General features: G+C 42.3%; 1 protein-coding gene across 2 annotated transcripts in view; it reads left to right on the top strand.

The window, feature by feature from the left end:
* The first annotated feature begins 6,790 nt into the window (after positions 1-6,790).
* chrm2a (cholinergic receptor, muscarinic 2a) overlaps positions 6,791-20,936 on the top strand; it is a 68,319-nt gene continuing 54,173 nt past the window's right edge. Inside the window, exon 1 of one of the 2 annotated variants that reach the window (XM_047575897.1) lies at positions 6,791-6,928. The gene's annotated coding sequence lies outside the window, so the exon portion shown is untranslated. Of the gene's footprint in view, positions 6,929-8,224; positions 8,648-20,936 lie in introns of those variants that run through there. The other variant, XM_047575898.1, reaches the window with a different exon arrangement.

The raw sequence follows: 20,936 nt of genomic DNA, 5'->3' as shown, positions 1-20,936 counted from the left end.
ATTGCAAAGAATTGCTAATGAACTAATTTGGAGACGTGGAAACATTCAAAAGCAGATTCTGGATTGAGGGCAATTAACCCCAGGCATTTTAGATAAGCCACTCCACTCCTTTCTCTTTATACAGACAGAAAAAGTGAGTTTACACTGAAAATCCACCCAAAATTATTATAAAACCGCTCAATTAATACTTGGAGATTAATATCCGCTCCACTGACAGCAAACAGGTTGCTGACCTTTTGTAGCCACATGTTGCTGTGTGGTGTTGGACGAGAGATGTCGAACGTAAAATACGTCCATTTACTATCAAAATCTGTCTTATTCTCCTGACTGCATCCACAGGGTTTTGTTGCCCATTAGGTGCAAGTGACACGATTGAATTCTATTAATGTCGCGTGGCCAGACTGAAATAGGTGCGTCTCCGATGGCACGAAGCCTAAACGAGGCCCTAAGAGGTGGAAGCAAAATCTGCATTCAAGGATTTTTGAAGCAGAAAAACAAAAACACTGCCTAAATTGGTAACGTCTTCTACTAAAAGCCAATTTGTGAGTGTGATCTGATTTAATTATCAACATTATAGTGTGGTTTTAAGATAAAATTGACTGTGATAGCTCTTCCTTTGATGGTTTTTAAGCCGTTTTTTCCTATGCATGTTGGTTCACATTTATGTACTTTATAAATCCCGTGAAGGAAATTGTTGTGTTACAGCAGCAGCATACAACAATATTGTAAGAATGTGAAGAAATAAGAACAAAAAATCGTGGGTGGTGTCACAGGGGTGCACAGGGTCCACTTTACAACTTGCACAGCATGCCCAGACTCAGACTGTCTTTTGTGCAAGGCAGTGAACAAGTTTGCTGTAAAAAGTTAGAGATTTTAAAATTCACTGGCAGCCACAAGTGTCCATTCCAGGAAGTGCAGATTTTGACACTTTTTTTTTTTGCCACTGTGTTGGCTCATCTACCCCCCAGTGGTGGCCTCTTGGCAGGAAGTATACTGTATGTTTTCACACAGAAATTTACCAAACAGCCCATTGTTTATAGTGAATAGTTTTCAGAAAGTGCTGTCATTCTTACCAGGTGCATGCTAGGTTCCAACTGGTTCAATTCACTGACATAATTTTTCACGCTAGCTAGATGCTAGGTGCTTTTTCTCGTGTGATTTGTGCTCACAAGACGTCCTGCAGTGGCTGGAAACAGAATTTAGCTAGACAAAAAACTTGTAGAGAGTGGAACAGGCGCAGAAAAAAGATGCACATGCAGACACATTTAGTTTCTGTTGGATAATGCTGAACTGGTGGAAGTGACATGCTAATGGCGCCACCAAATACAAAGACTTGTAGCTCAGGAGAAAATGATGAGACAGCTGCCGGCGGGTCATCAGGCTCTGGTGAAACACAGCTTAAAATGCTGACCGACACAGAACAGTGTCCGCTAGTTTTATACCAAACTGTAAACGGAGTAGGAAGATTAGCTCCCAGGAGAAAGGAATGTGACAGCGCCAAAACACCCACTTGTGACACACAAAAACAAGGACCGATTCACGAAAGCAATTAATTAGCTTGCACATGAAACTGTTGTGACAATCGTCTGGCCGGCTCCCTGCATCGCAGGTAAATCGCCATCCCCGTTCTCTCTATTGATTTGCCCGTATTGTATTTCTTCCTCCGCCGCCTCCTTTCTCCCCCAGCTTGTCTCTTTTGTTCTGGTGGTCCTCAGAGGATTATGGGACAGGCTTGTCAGGGACTGGCCGGACTTGATTAAGACAAAATAGCCCAACTCCAGCTCATTTACCTGCTATCACAGCACATCCTACGGAACATTCGGCATCAGGGACTCACCGTGTTACTGAATGATTTTGTCTTTTGTATGACGGTATGGTGAAGACTTACACGTGATCCTGAAGTTTTCTTTGAGGTCCGATCCGCTCTAGTATGCTTCCAAGTTGAACCTCTGTGTTTTAGTTTTAATACTATCTTGCTTTCTTTCTTGTTTCTTAGACTGTTTTCCAGGACCGAACTACCCGTTCTTGTTCTTATTTTTACTTGGTGATCAAGGGATCAACCGTGCTACATGTGCTCCCAGCTCTTCAGCAACTTGAAGAGTTTCTAAAGACTTTGCGAAAAGACATATGTGTGAGAGTTGCTTTAGGATACTTTAGGATTACGCCCTTCGGTTTAATATATATATATATAATTATAATATATATTTATTTCTGTCTCTTTTATTTGTACATTTGTATTTTTTTCATACTATTTTGTTGTATCTTATTTTACTAGGATTTTTACTTATATTTTATTTTTGATTATTCATTTTATTATTATTTTATTTTTTACTTCTTTTTTTTCTAACTATTTTTATCTGTTTTTCCATTTACTCACGGTTCTCAAGAGTGGTTTTTTATGTTCAACCAAGCAACTGTGACCAAGCAATTTCCCTTGTGGATGGATAAAGTCTAAATCATTTGACAGCTGTTCATATTGACGGACGGCGCAGCGATCAATGAACATTCTCGAGCATTCTTAAGGACTGACAGCAGTGTTTTAACTGCTCTTGAAGTGGATAAACAGAAAATGGTGGTGTTTAAAATAGATAAATAAATAAAAGAGTCATCAAGGTGAATAATGTTAGTGTTGTTGGTTGTGTAGTTTTCCTGTGGTGCTTGTTGGATTCTTTTTTCTTGCAATTTTTTTGTTTTCCAGGATGGATTTACCTCTGCTCCGTTACCTTCTTGTTTGGACTTTGTCTGGACCTTGCTGCCTAAGCTCTGCAGTGCCTTTTGCTCTTGTGGGCCTATCATTAAAATGACTTTATTGTTGTGTGTATCCTGCAGTTGGCTCCAACATCTTCTTGCAAAATGTAACAGATACAGCATTAACAAAATATATAGTCTACATAAAACACAGTAAAGCTTCACGAAAGGAAAACAGGTTATTTTCTTTTTAACCACAAGGCCGTCTAAAAACTAGAATTATGCTCAATGAGCAAACCGTGTGAGAATTCCTTTCTTTTTCACGATGGAAGTGTAAATCCTTAATTCAGCCATACGTAATCTTAGATTAGATGAAGTATAAATAGAACATTTACATATAAATGAATGTCCGTTACAGTCGAGCCCTTGCAAAACAAGTCCACACGATCCAGATGATTGTGTATAATATAAGAATATAGATATAAATCTCTATGTTTTACTGTGTACTCTGGTGTACTCTGGTGAACCAGTAGCAATGAATTTTAAGGGTGAAAGGGTTTTATTTTTGCCAGAGATGAAGAAGAGAGCAGCCACAGGCAACAAAGATAAAATAACCATCAGTAATTAGGAGTGTAACCTGGGTTCTATGAATGCACCATCTCTGGTTGGGAAGCATGAACTAGAACCTAGCAAGGGGTCTGAGATAAAAAAGAAAGTCATTGTTCAGGGGATGGATTACGGCCTAAAAAGAGACAAGTGGCGAGGATAAGCCTGGATTACCAGTGATTTTGCTTTTCCTTGATGAAGAACGTGAGAAAAAGAGGCAGGGACTCCAGGAATATGTCTTATGCACAACACGTTAAGTGCTTTTTGTAATTATTCTCACTGCCATAAAAATGACACTGTAGCTTTAAATAAACATTCAACCAAAAATGAATAAAATGACAAAAATGCGCCTGCAAAAAAAATTTGCGAAGGCATTCGGTTTGACCTTGCAATTCATAAATGTGTCCGTTATATTCCATGTACACAAAGGGCTTGACGTTCAAGTGGAAACGTCGACCGTATATGGTAATGTATAGTGTGAGCACTGCTGCTAGGCAACTGTTGCTGTCTTTGATGGTAACCGTAGCCAACACATTAGCTAGCTAATGACCGGTTAGCTTAATGTAGGGAATACAAAGGCGTGAGGAATAGGCTGTTGGGGATGCCAGTAAATGCCTCAGACGTATAAAACTATTGGGACATCACCTGAAAAGCACGTCACAGCTCGTGATCGCTGACAATTTTCATGAGGTTGTGAATACTACGAGAGGGAGGTGTTCAAATGAGCATTGCACCTGCACACTGCAAACGCGACCCCACACGAAGGAGGCAATTGCAGTGACAATCAAACTGCACGCCTGTTTCAAATGAAATGCACATCAGTCGTTCACTCTGCGCTCATTTTAAGCCTTTATGGTAAATCATTCTTTCAAGAAAAATGAAATTCAAATGTATGCATTCACATTTTTTGTTGTTGTCGTTTGTTTTTTTTTTTCATTGTTTCTCTAATGCATTTTCAAGGTGTTACGTTAAGCATTTTGAAATGCCTTCCCCCGCTCCCCCCTTGTCAGGGTTGTGTGAGTGACTGGCTGCAAATGTGCAATTCCAGATGTCAGTCAAAGAGCAGGAGACACAAACACTTTGTCAAGCGGCGGCTGCAGAGGCTCCGGGATCAGGCCGATGACGAGAGGCTCACTCTGCTGCTTCTGCAACGGATAACATGAGCCCAGATGAAGGCAGGGACGAAATACATCGGATTCCAGCAGAAGAAGAAAATATTTTCTTTTTATTATCACAGATCAGGTATAAGATTATGACCCGTGGCAACTGAATTTGGCTACTTTGGGTCCTATGAGTTGAGAAGAGGGGCCTCTGTGGATCATTCGGAGGCCATGAAAAACAAAAGATTTGTCACGTTTTTTGAGTTGTTCCTAAACCATTTTTGCCAGGCTGCGGGGGTGGGGGTGCTAGGTGGGCGCTACACGTCTAAGTAGCATCCACGCAAACGAACACCATGAGGTCCAAAGTTTTCCTCCCAGCAGAACACTGAATTCTCACAAGATGGTCAACGTCCGCCACTTCTCCTGTCTCCTCCCGGTTTTAATGCTGTGGCTGGATCGGTGTATGGACACACTTTGATGTATTGTTTACAGGACATGTTTACAGGACCGCGCATTAGATGACGCTTTGTTCACAGTATCTCTCTTAATTTGGCAAATGGCGAGTCCATTAAAACTGCGATTTCCTGTAACTAATTGCGGCGCTCTCAAGCCGGCCTTTGAGGCTCCTCTGTTCATCAGCATAACACAGGTGTGTATGCATCACATGATCACATGATGATCAAGCGCGCGTGCGCGCACACACACACACACACATTATGAGTGGTGAGCAGCATGTGTGCATGAAATGTGAGTCATGTATCTTAGATGTATTGTGAATAGCTATAACATGTGGTGGGTGTTTTTTGACTGTCACCCAACATTTTTTTATTATTAATATTGGCTTTGGCCGTCAGATGGGATTTTATAACAAGAAGAGACAATTCTCTATCTGTGGTACTGATAAAATACCACCCTTCCCGAGCCTACCCAACCGCACTTTTACACCAATCTTTGAACGCATTCCTCAAAATATGTAAAAAACTGTGTCTGACATGTGCCACTTGGCGAGAAAAAAAAGCCTTCAGTTCTGTGTCTCATTTAGTTCCCACCGTCTTCGCGGAGCCTCCCTGCTTTAAATGTGACCTCCCCGCGACGGCAATTTCTCTGTGGCTCCGCGAGCCGCGCTGCTGAATAATTCAAGTACAGTTTGTTTCCCCAAAGCTAAAGCTTTGCCACTTGATACGTTTTAATTGGCAGCTGAGGTTCAGGATGGCACTGTTCGAACCGCTAATGGCTTTTCCCTCTGAATGTGAAAACGCATAAAACACTTAACGATGATGGGATGAAATCTGGACTGACAGGATGAAGACGGGGAGAGAGGAGAGGCAATAACTCATTTTTTATGTTTCTTGTTGAAGTGTATTCATTATGTAAAAAAATATATATTGTAATAATAAGCTGGTCTCTGTCAGTGTAGCTGAGGAAGAAGACTGACTTTGACTGATGACCTACACACGCAAATGTTCTTTTGAGAACACTCCCCCAGTAGGTGTCAGCAAAACATTCACATCACCCTGTTTACCCCCCTTGTCCCCCCCACTCCCTCAACAATATGGGCTGCATGGAAAAAAAAAGAAGAAGAAGAAGAAAAAAAACACACATTAAGCCTCTAATACCAGCAGCCTGGTTCCCAAATGCAATGTTGCAATAAATCAGACAGGAATTTGTCTTTTCAAACAAGTGTTAAGCGGGTAAATCTCTGTAAGTGCCAGTCAGTTATGATAAAAGGAGCTGTTCGGTTTGAGGGAGCTTCCTTGGGAGTGAGGAGGAGGAGGAGGAGGAGGAGGGAGTGCAGCTCGGGCCACGCCATGTGCACAACTTGACAAAAACCAGAGCTTCTTGGCCACGTGTTAAGGGAGAGTGGGGGGGAAAGGTAACACATATTAAGCTGTTAGAATTTCTCCTTCTCTTTACGTTGGACGGTTTAGATTCAGATTATAGATGTTTGATGTATGCCCAAAGACACTATAAAATGTATGTTAGACACTTGGCAGGCAAACGCCTGCTGTTTTATTATCTTTTTCCCCTCCTCTTTAAATGAGCGCTCTCCTCGGTGCTGAAAGTGTGCGCAAAGACTCAGCGATCGCAATCATTCAGAATAAAAACTGAAAAATTACGCAAATTACTAAAACCTCATCTTCTTTTAACAAGTGCAAGGCAATTAATCGCGCTGCCTGTCGATAAAATTGATTTTACAAACTGGCTTATGCCTGGTTCTGCTGGCGTGTCGACGAATAAACCACGGGTTTCTTCACCTGTACTAAATTCTGGTTTCCCGGAATCTAAAAAGGCAAATAACGACTGTCATTATCGTCAAAGAAACGCCAGCCTCCTTCTTATAGCTCCCTCTCCCTTCCTCTCGCTCTCTCTTCCTCCCTTTCTCACGCGCCCCCGACCCCCTCCCCACTTTCTCCTGTGCAGCTGAGGCGCTCCTCGTCTCCAAAGCCTGTCTCCAGAAGCATGTCCTCAGACATGCAGCCACGGTGCGATGAAGCGGACCAAAAGACGCCACCAGCATGACACCGTGAAAGCAGGTGAGGGGATACCTATTTCATTTTCTCCCCCCTTTATGTTCCATGTGACAAGACACAGGAGTCGATGTTTCTGGAGCAGGTTTGTGTAAAGCTTTCAGACCTAGAGATTGAGCGCGTCTTCTTGACCTGAAGACGGTTTGTTAAGCCGTCTTGCTCAAGGACGCTCCGATATGAGGAACTAGTTGTGGCTCCTGGGACTGAATCTCGGACTTTTCAGATGCGGGACTGTCTGTCCAGGTCTGTCCAACCACATCGACACCTGTAATCACGATCCTCCAGCGCGTAAAAAGCAAAAAACATCGAAACTCGGTCACCACACTGTTGTTCCGAGAGTGTTTTCTTTAACGTATCACACATTTGAAAGTTGTTTCGCTGAGCCAGGTTGACAAAAAAGTACTTGTATTTGTTTTAACTCGAGATGGAAAACAGAAAAATCGTGAATGGCTAATTTTACAAGATCTGATTCCGCTTAATCCCAGGAAGAAAAAAAAAACGAATGTAAAACAAGACTGAGGCAGCTTTGCGCGGTGGAACACGAAGACAACAAAATATTTCACGCTTGGTCCACAGCTGTTTGTGCCAAATGGCGCACACAGCGGCGCCAATGAGGGAAGAACTTTGTGGTTCTAGTATGTATGTATGTATGTGTGTGTGTGTGTGTGTGTGTGTATGTGTGTGTGTGTGTGTGTGTGTTTGCGAACCACGAGAGCTGAAACGGTCTCATTGTCATGTATATTTTGATGTAACGTTTTTAGCAAGACCAAATACAACCTCTCCGTGCTTACACTGTAGGATTTCTCATCAGATGTCAGATGAAATAAGCATTTCAATCCATTCCATCCATTCGCTGCACATTCTCAATCCGTTTCCATTTACGCGCTTTTCACAAACTATGCTTTGGTTCTTTTTTTCCAAAATAAATGTTGAACAGAAACACACCATCGTGCCCTAATGCGCTTTGGGCACACACCCCGCACATTGCTTCATTCTTGCTTTCATGAAACAGCTGGTTTAATGTATTCTCTCTCGATTCAGAGTCTTTTTTTTTCTCATTTCACATTTCACCTGTGCCGTAACTCCGGTGTATAGTCGTGAATCTGGTGGCACAGATGCGCATCGTTGTGCGTGAGACATTTGCCCTGAGGCGGTTTTTCCCTCCCGTCTCATCAATTCGATCAGCCGTTCTTGATTCCAGTGTGCTCGCTCCTCACTGTAGGAAGCAAAAGTATGCGCACTCGTGTGATTTATTTATTTATTTTTTTCCTCAGCCGACACGACACAGATTAAGGGCTTTATATATTCGTCTTTAAGACAGAGATCAAGGTTGATTTCGCGTCGCAGCCACACCAGGCGTGCGTAAAAGCGCAACGCAACAGAACGGAGGCGACAGGATTTTATGACTGCAGCTCTTACAGCCGAGATGCTTTTACGCACAGAGTGGAGCTGTGAAATAACGCTTTGAGTGACGTACATCAACCATGTGGCCAATAAACCAAGCGGACTTAGTACTTGATATTCAGAGGTGCATGTGTATATTGCAACATTTTAGGCTGGCTTTGTAGCCTTTTTTGTTTGTTTTATAACGAGGACAGTTACAGCTGTTTGCCTCCGTGTGACTGAAAAGCGGAGCCAAAAAACGCAGATGTCTTCTCCCTCTGTTATTTGGCTGGATGAATCAGTGCTGTGGGACGTCGGACGAGGTTTACTTAATGAATGGAGGTAGGTTTTAGGTTTGGACCATCGCTTTTTACACGAATAAAATAGAAAGAAGTCAGTGCAAGAGTTTCTAGAGCGGGATGAAAAGTGTTTGTTTGCTTGTTGTAGCACATGGAGAGAAAATCAGACTATTGGACTATTCGCTTGTTAGCATTACCTGCCTATTTCCATATTTCATCACAAGCTGCTAATTCTGTCTGATTGGCTCACCTGTAGCACCAACATCTGTGCAGAGAGATTTATTTGCACTGCGTATAAATGAGTGCTGTAGCCTGACCTTGATTATGTCTCCAGCAGTAATTGGTTTTGTTTGAGGAAGTGAAGTGGCAGGTAAACAATGAAAAAAAAAAAATAAAAAAAAATGGACTAATAACGCTTTGGTGTCTCTTACTGCCACCAACTGTTCCTATGTTTGCATTTGCAGGCCATGCTCCTTTTGTTCTTGCACATTCATTATGACTCTGATTTGGTGCCTCGCCAGAAAGAAAAGCGGATTTACAACAGTTGTCGCTTCTGTCTGGAATCCATTTTGAACCCAATGTTTCTGTGAAATAACACTGCAGGGGAACAAGTGAGCGCAGGTCCAAGTTTCTATGTGAAGAATAGTGTTCATCCATCCGGAAAAGAACCCGATCCAAGGTTTAAAAGAAAACAAGGACATTTTTTTTTTTCCAGATTCACCTCTTCTTCCATTTGTGGCGGGCACTTAACTTTTAGGTCTCACAAATCACTCTTACACCAAGAGACAAAGAACATTTATTTAAATGCTTAAAATGACCAAGAACCAAACAACAACCTTTTATTAAATCCAGAATCCTGTCAGTTTTGCACCAACAGCCACGTCTTTAGAGAGTTTTTAATTTCCCCATTCTTTGTGTAACACTCACACATCTGAGTGCACTTTGACTATTTCTTTATCCCCAATCTTCATTAACATCTGTAGAAATATTAAGATTTTAAATAATGCTGCGGACTTCACAAGATTAAAAAACAAAACAAAAAAAATCATTATCTGGTGTTCTTGCATCTTGCAAATGTGTTGCATCACCTCATTCCCCGCCTCGTGCAAGTTGGAAAAAGTTTCCCGGACTTGTTGCCATTCATTTTCGCTTATCATCCCGTCTGACATCCTGATGTTGATGGATGAGGTTTGCGTGCACCATGACTGAGGCGTTATTTGATGGGGCTTTTTCAATTTCTGCCATCCCGCCAAGGTTTACCAAGGTCAGATGTGTGGCTTGCCCCCCCTTTCTTCCCAACATCTTTCTCCAACTCCATTGATATCGCATTAGAGGTGCAGAGATGATGGAGTGCGTGTGATCTGGTGTCGGTGCGCTTGACCACGATGGCAAAGGATGACGTGCATTGATTTATACACCGTGCTGGGCCAGCAATTATGCACGAAAATTGCTTATTGGCATGTTGGTTAATGCAAATGAGAGTACAGGGAGAAGTGCGCAGAGCATATCTATCACCGATTAATGATAGGGTGGAGTTTTGCTGTCGTTCAAGAATCAGTCATAGATTCTTTGCCCCTTGTGGACAAAACAAGACACTGGCAGGTATGATTTTTGCTTGTTGAAATCATACAGACCAACATTCTCCTTTATAATTCCAATGCAAACACACAAAAGAGAATGAATTAATCTTATTTAGCCACACAAACATGAAGTCTCGTTCCAATGTTTCTACCTCCGGTGGATGCTCATACAGCTAATGCTATGTTTTTGGCAGCGATGGAAAAAAATTGTTAGAGATGTGGTTGCTTTGTAAAAAGTTAAATTTAGCCAGTGGGGTGCCTCATTCCATGGATGTAAGCTCCTCGGTTGAGAAGAGGCTGCACAGTGCACATTAGTGAATCTGTGTATCTGGCACACACAGAAAGGAATGTCTAATTATCACGCTTTCAGCCGCACCAGGCTCCTCTATTTGCACTGAGCTCCTGCTCTAATCGCTTTCTTTTTCCGTCATTACACACTTATTTATTTTTATTTTTCACTCAATTAAAATGTTATTTTTGCTCCGCGTGGATGTGGGCTCGGGAAGTCCGGGCTGCAGTGGCAAGGGTGCTGAAGGGAGGTCTAATTGAGCCAGAGCATAAGAATGGGCCCAGTCAATGTGTGGAAATTTTGTGGAGAGAGATGAAAAGAGATTCTGTGAATTGGTTTTTACGTAACAGTGAGCATGTCTTGTACAAGTATATGTCTGGATGGAGATGGGGCCAGTTACAAAAAAAAAGAAAAGAAAAGAAAAACGAAAGGCTGACAGGATGGGGGCTGTCTTTGACTCATACGTACAGTTTCATAAGCCTCAATGTTCATAAATATCTATCCACGTTCAAATGGACAGTGTACCCTTTAGCGGCGCTCCTTATCAGATGCTGAGTGATTGCGGGGCTTTACAATATGAAGTGCCACTAAACCACAGCACGAAGTGGCATTGATTGGAAAGGATGGGAGAATGGAGATTCCTCCTTAAGGTCATTATCTAGCAGACAGAGAGAGTTAGACGAAACAAACTGGTGTAATTGCATTTGTAACAAAAGACTCGGACTCGACGGAATGAGCGCTACTTACAAGCATTTGGTCAGCATATTTCATCAGCATACAAATGGATTCGGTGACACTGTAATTGCTCATAAAATCTATTCTATTAAATCCATTCAGCAGCTCCCTGAAGTATGCAGTTTGCGTCGTGTGGCATTCCATGCGATTCAGAGGGAGATACCGGAAGCCTGATTTACACGGTGCGTATTTAAAGAATTTCAAAGAGATGGGAGAGATTCCACTGTTTGCAGACGTTACAACAGGGATATGATTTACCACCAGTCTGTGGCTCAAAACCAAAGAAATACAGAGTGAGGAGAGCATATGTTGGTTTCATTCAAGGTTATTCGGCCACTAGGGGGCAGCAAAATATGTGTGTTTACATAACGCTGACATCCTTTTAGTACTCTAAGTTGCTCTAAACCCATCACACGTGCAGCAACATTCACATTCATTTGTGCTGATTTTCGAGCCCATGGGTGATGACTACACATATTTTAATTTGGCCAGTTCTTTTATCTTTTGTCTTCACAAACACGCTTAAACAGTGGCTCTTGAGAGGGCCTGTTGCATATCTTACATTGAGGTTTCAACAATTATAGTTCATGCTCGGAAAGAGACGGCCCAGGTAGGGGCATTCAGCTGGTTGCAATCCTCCACCTCGCTGGTAGGGGTCACTAAACTCCACACACTAGTCCTTTAAACTGGAACATGGCTCCTTTAAACTAGGCATCTCCGCACAAACTTTGTGTGTTTATACAATTTCTATTAAGGATTATAAGCTTGTATCTGTAAAAGGCCTACTGCTCAACTTGGCCAAGTCTTTGCTAAGGTGCTAGAAAAGTAAACAGAAAATGCTCTGATGAAAGTCTTAAGACCAAAAGCTTCAAATATTACAGTGATACCATTACGAGGATTAAAATTTTTCATGAAATTGTCAAGGCAAAATAACACATCTTTTGGTTGCAACTAATTGAATTTGGTTTGTTACTACAGTTCATTTTCAGCTCCATAATTAATTTTATGATGGAATGAGGTGAATTTGTGTGTAAACAGCCTACTGTACACCTGGCAAGTGCTCACAGCAACGTTCATGTAGCTGAAATGAACTTGCTTTTAACCAAAACAGGTCACCATGGTGATAATGATTAATTTTAATCAGAAAAAAAAAAACACTGACAGACTGTCTGTACTGCAAAATGAATAATACATGAGGGAAGGAGTTTTTATTGCGCTCGCAGTCTTATCTTTAATCAAACCGGATCCAAATTAACCTTGGCAGTGCAACTTTGCAAAATTAAAATCTCCCAGCCTGCTTTGTCACCATTGCATTCCAGCGTTAACAGACAGAGTCATACATTTTCCAAATCTGAACAGCAGTTGCAGCGGCACCCGAAAAATCTCCAGAGAGCCCTTTGAATGTGCTGGGCTTCCAAAAGCCTCAGGTGTTCCTTCGTCTTGCCGCTCATCCAGCAATAATGTCGGGCAGCCGTTCCCTGCTCTTAATTACTCAAAGCCTCAGTACCAGATAATTCCAGTCAGCCACTTCAGTCTCTGGCTCTACCGATATCATTTTCTCCATAAAACATTCTGATTCTGCGGGGCTGTCTGCCCTCATCTAACCTTGGATGGGGAGGGGTTATTGTAATTCTTCAGTGAGGATAGGTTGAATACGCGTTCATATGTAGTTGGTAAGATGTAGACAAAAAAAGTCCATAAATTTTCAGCCCCAACTTTTCCAGCAGGGAGAACAGCTCCGGCTGGTGTCACAAGTTCTTGTAAATGCCGCCAGCTTGACAGGGTGCCTTAATATCTCCCTGTGCTGCTGCAGTTGCTGCCTGTGTGGGTTTTTTTTTTTTTTTTTTGAAGTAGCCCTGTGTGACTTATTCCTTCTTGTTGGCCAGGAGCACTAACAAGCAATTAGCCAACAGCAAGAGCACTCGGTATTTCAGGGGACAAAAGCCAAGCTTACAAAGTATAAGGCAAATCTTTGTTTTAGTTTTTTACAAGGAGGGAGTGGTCGTCCTGGGAAGCAAAAGTTGTTGTCGATAACAAAAGCAGCTTGAAATCATCAGCAAGCTGGGTGGAGAGGAACATTGGAACAGTTTTTGAAAGGACACTTGTGCACCGAACATTCAGTATCTCATTGAGAGTTTTGCAACCTCAGTATGATGCACTGACGCATTGGAAATAGCTGAGTATTAATCCATCCCCTTTTAAGTGCAAGTCAATGAGCAGCTGGTGGCGGATTCCTATTTGAATTGGAGATAAAATTCCAACTGTATTCCTGGACACATTGCTGTTCTAATTACAGTCTCGCCTACAGCGGATAAACCAGGACGATGGCCAAATGGAGGTGGCACATGCCCGACATCGGTAATGAATCACTGCCCTCCTGTCACTGGCATTCTCTTGTTCTGCCTGGATAGTTTGACAGTCAGTCGGTCCACCATTTTGGTCCAGGTTGAGAGTGCTCGATGACTATTGGAAGACTTGCAGACATTCAGTTCCCACCAGTAATGATTTTGGTATTCACAGATTAATCCTCTCATTTGCTTATTATTATTCCATGCTAAACAAAGACGTCATACCTCCCCACCAGTCCCTTAGAATTGATGACGCGTCATCAAGAAACTCTACAAGTCCAGCTGCTTTTCTTAAATGTTTTTGGAAAAAGCTAAAATTTCATCCAAAACAGAGTGTCGATTTAAAGATGCAACCTCTTACATCCCTCCAGACCGATGGCTACACTTAAAAACTATTTGGCACGTATTCAGAGACTGAATTCAGAGACTGTGCATCAAAGAGCCAACAAGTCAAATCAATAGAGCTGTTGTTTAACCAGGGGAGACATCTGCTTTGACTGGTCCAAGCTACAGGGTTAGGGTTAGGGTTAGCAGCAGAACCTCTGGTATCACTCATAAGTCTCACCAAACTGGTAAGTGCTGACACAAAGTATGAGAAACTGCCCCAGTCTGGATGGAACTCGACACTGAATGTTGAACACATTCAGCGGCGCTCGATTATCATCAATGCAAATTAACCTAAAACGCTCAAATTTGTGTACTTTGGGTCACATTAATCAACAAGGCTGCAGAAAGCAGCAAGCGATGTTTTCTTTTTAAGTATATGAGCAGGGATCGTTTTTCTTTTTTGCATTCTGTACCCACAGTCTTAATCATTAGTAAAATGTGTGCCCGGGCTTTTCCTAAAAATCCGAATAGCTTGATCACCCGTAACCAACACAAGTCCATTAACTCGAAACCCCCGGTAAGAAAGCAAGGTCAGATTCACCCTCAGTTTATTTCATAATGGAAAACATCTCTCCATCAGCAGGATATTCAGTTCCTCTCCGTTCTTATTAAAGCTAAATTTGTTTACTCTATTATCTACTCTATTATTTGCTCTATTCTGATAATCACTAATTTTATCCAAATAGCTTTAGGGATGCTAAGAAAAATAAAAAATATATATATAATGACAAAGAAACGTGCAAGCATTTTATAAATGGTTGGAAACGGGATGAAACAAATTACACTCGGTGAGAAAAGTGTGAAATGAAAGCTGAATTATAGGGGCCCCTGATTCCAATGCCTCTTGAGTCGAGATGGACGACTTGACGCGAGGCTCAGGCTCAGCCCTGTGTACACACTCAACAGATAAAGACGGGTCCCAACCCTGGATATTGTGGATCAAGTCAAAAGGTAAACACTCCAAGAGAGACACCAGCCGACACGGAGGTGGAGGTGGCAGAAGAGTAGTGGCTGCTTTGCCTCGGTTCCTGGGTCAATACCATTAAGTCTAGTGACAATCATTGCCTGTTATTGTTATAGCATTCTGTGTCAGGTCCTGTTTTATTCCTGCGCTTTTGCAAGTGAAGACCTTTTTATTGCCACAAGGTATAACCTGGTTCCATCCTGTGTTTCTTTTAATGCCCCAAGGCATTGTAAAATGTAGTTTCCTTTTATGTGGTTCGCCGGTTCAATTTATCGACCCTGTCAGCGCCGTCTTTTTAAAAGTAAACGTGAGACAAAGGCCAGATAATGGTAGTAAATACCGCTGTCGCGTTTGATGGCATTTGGTGGATGTCTGCCTTGTTTCCCTGGGACAAGACGCCCTGTCCTGTTTTTGAGGTGCCTTGAGGGACAGCAGAGTAAATCACTGGAGTATGCAGACACGCTGTGTTATTCCAAGTTGCACAGGAAATAGGGTCATGAGACACTTCCACAGGATAAACATGACTGGGTTATTTGAGACAAAACATGGCCTGAGATTACATGTACACTTGATAAGTGCAGCGTGACAGAGTCATCCGAGACCTGGATGTCTCACTTCGCCTCAGGCATCACTGTAAGAAGTCAGTGGACGCTGCACTTTATCCAAAGCTTTGTACAGATTCAGGGTTTAGCTTGACATTCTCAAAGACGATCCCTGAAGGTCTGTGTAACGCGTTCCAGGTGAATGATTTGACATTTGGAAAGAAATGCCAGCGAGAAGGAAAGTGGACACTTCTTAGGTCGTCTGAGTTTGTGTGTGTGTGTGTTGCGGACCTTGTAGGGCCTCTTGTTTGCATTCTACAGTGGACATATGCTCAACTTGGGTGCGCTTCCCAAACACTCTCTTGAACCTCTCTGGCTCATCTGTTCCACCATCCCGGCGTGTCAGAGTGAGAGGACCCATCAGAAAATGCTGTTATTTGATTTGACAGGAACAGGGGCTGCTGACAGAGTCCAGAGACTACTCCGTGTCAGTGGAACACAAACAGACTGCGCGATAGATTCGCCGTATGAGGCACCCGCCCGGCCTTATGCTCACACTCTCTGATGGCCCTTTTTGACAGTCCTCTCACAAACAAAGCAGCCAGTGCAGAGAAAAGACATGTCTGATCATACAAAACAACTTAAAAAAAAAAAAAACAGCAACAATTTCTAGGCCCCTTTGTTTCAGCATCAATTCTTCTGCTATGACATATGTTTGATTGATTTTTAGTAATAATTTCAGCTTCTCATCTGGCTGCAGTGATGCACAAGCGAACTTTAAAGTGTTTAAAGTGAAGTTAAGCCACTGGATTTCAGCATAAATGTGACTATTTGACTCACTCTGGTCTGGCTTGTCCTTTTATCAGTCCGATTGACTGATAAAAGAAAACTCGAGCTATGTTTACAGGGATAATGTTTCTTCAACCCGACTGAGATCACTCGGCGCATATTCAAAAACCTTGATCAAATTGTATTTTTGGGGCATCAAATCTGGCTAAAACACAACAGAAGAAGATTCCCCGGCTTGTTGTTGACAGCACTGAAATCATTAAATGGAATATGCTAAGATAGAGCCATGCTAACAAAGCCACTGAAAAGAGGAACGTCTGAATCAGTATAGGTAACTGCTTCTTCAACACCTCCAGGTTTTTGTTCTTCCATAAATGTTAACCCACATGGGGCAAACACGTGCAGAAAAAAGAATGGATTTACAACCATTTTTTTTCCAGTTCCTACTTCTCTCAAACCGATGGAAAATTACCTCAGATTCTGTCTATTCTGGCTGAGGTGGTTACATGAGGCGTATTTGGCTACTGTTCTTGGAAAATCTGTGGACTTCCCACAAAATATTTGCGACGGGAAGTTGGTCTGCAGTTAAGCACTGATCATGCTCCATCTAAGATCTGCTGGGCGAGTCAAATGGTTTGGGCGGGTTTTAGGTGGTGATGGTCTGAGCAGTGATATAGTCATACATGCATGATCTGGGCACCATTGATTTGAATTTGTTTCAAACCCTGATTGGTTCTATGACTATCCCATTCTGTGCACAGATAATCTTTCTCAGTACCAATTGAAACACACTCCACAGTGAAATCCAAACAACCTGTTACCAGACTCTGATAAGGGTTGAGTGTGGCAACAATTGTTAGCTTTTGGGTAATTAGTAGTTATTTGAGAAATACTTAGGACTTGTTTCTCAACAGGCTGCCAGTAAACATCCTAAAAACCCTATTGTTGTTGCGTAATCTTGACGAAGAACCACCTACCTCTAAATTTAGTCCTAGAACCAGTGTCCTGCTTCTCTACAATGTTGCTTACTACCTACAGTTATTGTAATTCCCCATAGACTCCGTGCTCAGGGGGTCATTTCTATGCAAGTACATCTCCACAGCTGTCCCTACTTTATTTGTCAATCAGGAGAGCAGTGCAAGAGACAAGGTCATCCCACTTTTCTCCAATTTTACACAGTTTTCCTCCCTAATCAATACCGTGCAACACGACTAAATCAGAGAGGTCTCGTTCCCCAGTCGTCTCATAATTGGAAGCTGTTAGGATGGTGGACGGGGCGGGAGTATCAATTTGCTTAGCTTCTTGCCTTCTCTGGGATGAAATTGAAGCTGCGCTGCTTTTGTGCTGAAAGCTGAAGCTAAGTGTTGGATGTTGTGAGTGAAAATGGCACTTTCTCATTTTCTACTTCAGTTTGTCACATATTTGAATACCCTTGACTTTTTATTAGAACTTGCCAGAAAACATAGCGTACATTTACCAAAGCTGCGAGAACTGGAGGCTTTCGTTTCTGAGTTGCTAAGCTACTTCCTCAAAATGCAAAATGCAATCTCAAGTGTTTTGGAGGCCCAAGGGAGACCTGCACAATGCTAGAAAGGTGGTCATAATGTTATGCCTGATCGTTGTATGCTCACTACAGTACTTTCATTTTAAAATCCATAACTCTTGAGTAGACATATGACTTGCATCCACTCTGTTCGCCTAAAATTGGGCCCATTGATTGGTGTACAATGTACTATTCTTTGTCTTAGACCATCATAGAAAACAGAATTTACCAGCCAGCTATGCCAAGAACACTTGGTAAAACGTGATTCATTTAAGTTAGCTGATCAATACACGGGATTTAATTTAATTTAAAATAACAAAAGACCCCATTAGAAATGGCTAGGGTCTCTTCATTTAGCTACGTACCTTTTGCAGATTGTCTTTTATTTGACTTTTCATCAGTCTTGTCAGACCTTATTTAATCAAATATGTTCTAACTTAGTTTTTGTAATTTCTGTCTTTTACTCCTCAAAGTAATCAGAACTTTTATGTCGGGAGCTGCCTGCAGTGATGGGCGCCGAAACTCTGATTTAGTATTTAAAGCCCTATTCGTTGCCTGGTCCTCGGATCCTAATTAGACTCATAATATAATTAGTGCTTTATTAGAGGCAGGTGCACTGGAAAGGTCGGCCAGTTTGCTAAAAGCACAGACAGCAAAAACATTAATTTTAAGACAGTATTCTTCTGCAGCTGCCTAATCAGGGTTATTAAGTTTTCAGTTAGATCCAGGCAATATCCAATAAGATGTGAATAAAAAGGTCGACTGAGGGAACGGGAAAACGTACCCTTAAAAGGCCAGATATATTAACTGTAATCTGTTATCAAGAAGACAAAAACAGACAGTTGGCAGAGAAGCCGGTGCCGACCTTACTTGGTGCCAGAGTTTGAAAGATTATCTGGTAATGTGAGGATCTGTTCTCAAACCTCCCAAACCGCTCACAGGCTCATCTGTGCTGCCCTAATTAATATCAAACTTTTTTCTTTTTTTAGTATTTAGGATTAAAAATCTGGACCGTTAGGGTCAGTACTTCAACATTAACCACTGAGACAGAAGGACATAGAGCAGCAATCCCACTCTCTAGGCTAACATTAGCTACTAACGCTACTGTCGACACATTCAAACAATGACAGTAAAAATCTCACCTCTGGTTCTCTTTGAGAATTATCCGCCACTTGTTGGCATTTTTTCACCCTCACCTATTCAGACTCCCACCAAAGTGTTGCACAGTTCTGCCACTTTTGGTGTGATTGTTTGTCACCGCCCCCTGCTGGAAAGGAGTTTGGATCACTGGATTTAAACTTGTTGCAATCTATCTTATACCCCGTGATATCGTACCTTGTCAGTCCCTTGGAACAGTGGTTCCCAACCATTTTTCCCCTTGGATTTTGGTTAAGTTTATACTTGAAAGGCAAAGAAAAAAAGAACTATATACCACTACTACTATTGTTATCTACATAATACCTTTAAAGATAAGTAATGTCACCTTGCCTTTCTTTCTATTCTGTCTCAGTCGTGTACTTAAATGTACTTAAACACCAATAATGACTTTTTCCTTATCTCCGCTGAGTGAAACAATAAAGTTTGTATCTTCACAGAAGTACATTTACTTTTTTTGGAGATTAGCAATTACAAACCTTGTATCGGTGCGATCCTATCTTTAAATTATACTTCTCTGAGAGAGTGAGTGCGTGTTTGGGGGTAATTACGCCCCTTGTCGGATGACTTCTGTGCAGAAGTGGCCGTTAATGTTGACCGACTCTTCCCGTCCTTGAGGTCATTTAACTTTATACCGTATTACATGACAAGGAGGTGAGAAAGCACGAAAATTGCACACCAGACAATCTGAATACAGCCCTGTTGTGGTCATGCATGTTAATTGCTTTGTGTCATTTGGTATCCAGGTCTACTTTTAAATGTTTTCCGCTCCTCAGTTTGGGGAATTAACTCCCTACAGATGAGGCCCCATCATACAAGTTAAGGGATGATAATGATTCCTGCAGCCTAGCACATTCATTATGGCGACCATCTTGTCAGATATCACAAAGCTGGAATTAATCCAAAGGGAACCAAATCCCCATTCCTCCTCTTGGAGTTAATTGCAAATCATAGTGTCACTTTTCATGGTACCGCAATAAGTGCAGCGCGTCCAATTATCCGTTGGCAGCTGATTTATTTAGCCACTTCTTTTCTCCTTCTGTCCCCATGCTTAGCATCCTTCATTCACACTCCCGCATCCCTCACCATCGTCCCCCTTATCCTATAGCCTCTCATCTTTGTCTCCCCGTCTGCTCTCCGTGCTTGGTCTAAATCCAGAGCAGTAATGGTCTGGTTCACCGTGGCCTGGGCTCATAATGAAGCTGCTGCCCTAGAAAAGCCATGTTAACGTCGACTCTGGGATCAGATTCTGTTCCCTGAGACTCACAGCAGTGACAAATGATTGAGCCAACCAAGCCCCACTAAACAGTGCATATACTGTAGATCCAAGCTGCAAGGAGTGGGAGCCAGACAGATTATGAGTATAAGAGGAATGGAGGAGTGTGTAAATGAACCAGTGTAAGCATTTTGGAGCATGTCCAAGTGCAGTTGAACGGTGTCTTAAGAAACAGAAAAGTAGAAATGTGGCTCCCTGAAGTATTGGCTCATCCGTCTGGTTGTCAGCAACATTGACAATCTGTCTGACTGCTCCTGCTCAGCAACTCTGACCTCCCCCGACCTCTTCGGTCCGGTCTGACAGGCAGAGATGTGCTCTGTTCGCAGAGAGGTGTGCGCGTCTGTCCGTCTGCCGTCGCAAAGCTTAGATGCATTTACATCCCAGGACTGGAGTGCCTGTAACCCGGGCTGACGTACATAGGCAGAGGACAGGAGTTTCCTATGTCTGCCGGTCCCACGTTTCTCCCGTCAGCCTCCGTCTGTCTGGAGCAGCCATGCGTGGCCCATCACAAAGACCATCTCGGTCTGCTGTGCCCCCTCATGTTGCTGTAGCTTCAAGTGCACTTAAAGTCCTTCAAACCTCTCCAAAGGCGAAGTCTCATGTTAAGCATCACCTTAAAGTTTATATGTAAAAAACAAACCTTGCTCGGCAGAGATCCACTGATTAAGGAACGCAATCTATAAATGCCATTGCTCATTTTCTGGTTGTCACAAAATTGAGTCTG

The sequence above is a fragment of the Mugil cephalus genome, chromosome 22 (genome assembly GCF_022458985.1).
Source record: "Mugil cephalus isolate CIBA_MC_2020 chromosome 22, CIBA_Mcephalus_1.1, whole genome shotgun sequence".
Classification (NCBI taxonomy): Eukaryota; Metazoa; Chordata; class Actinopteri; order Mugiliformes; family Mugilidae; genus Mugil; species Mugil cephalus.
This window is presented reverse-complemented; position numbering and strand designations above follow the sequence as displayed.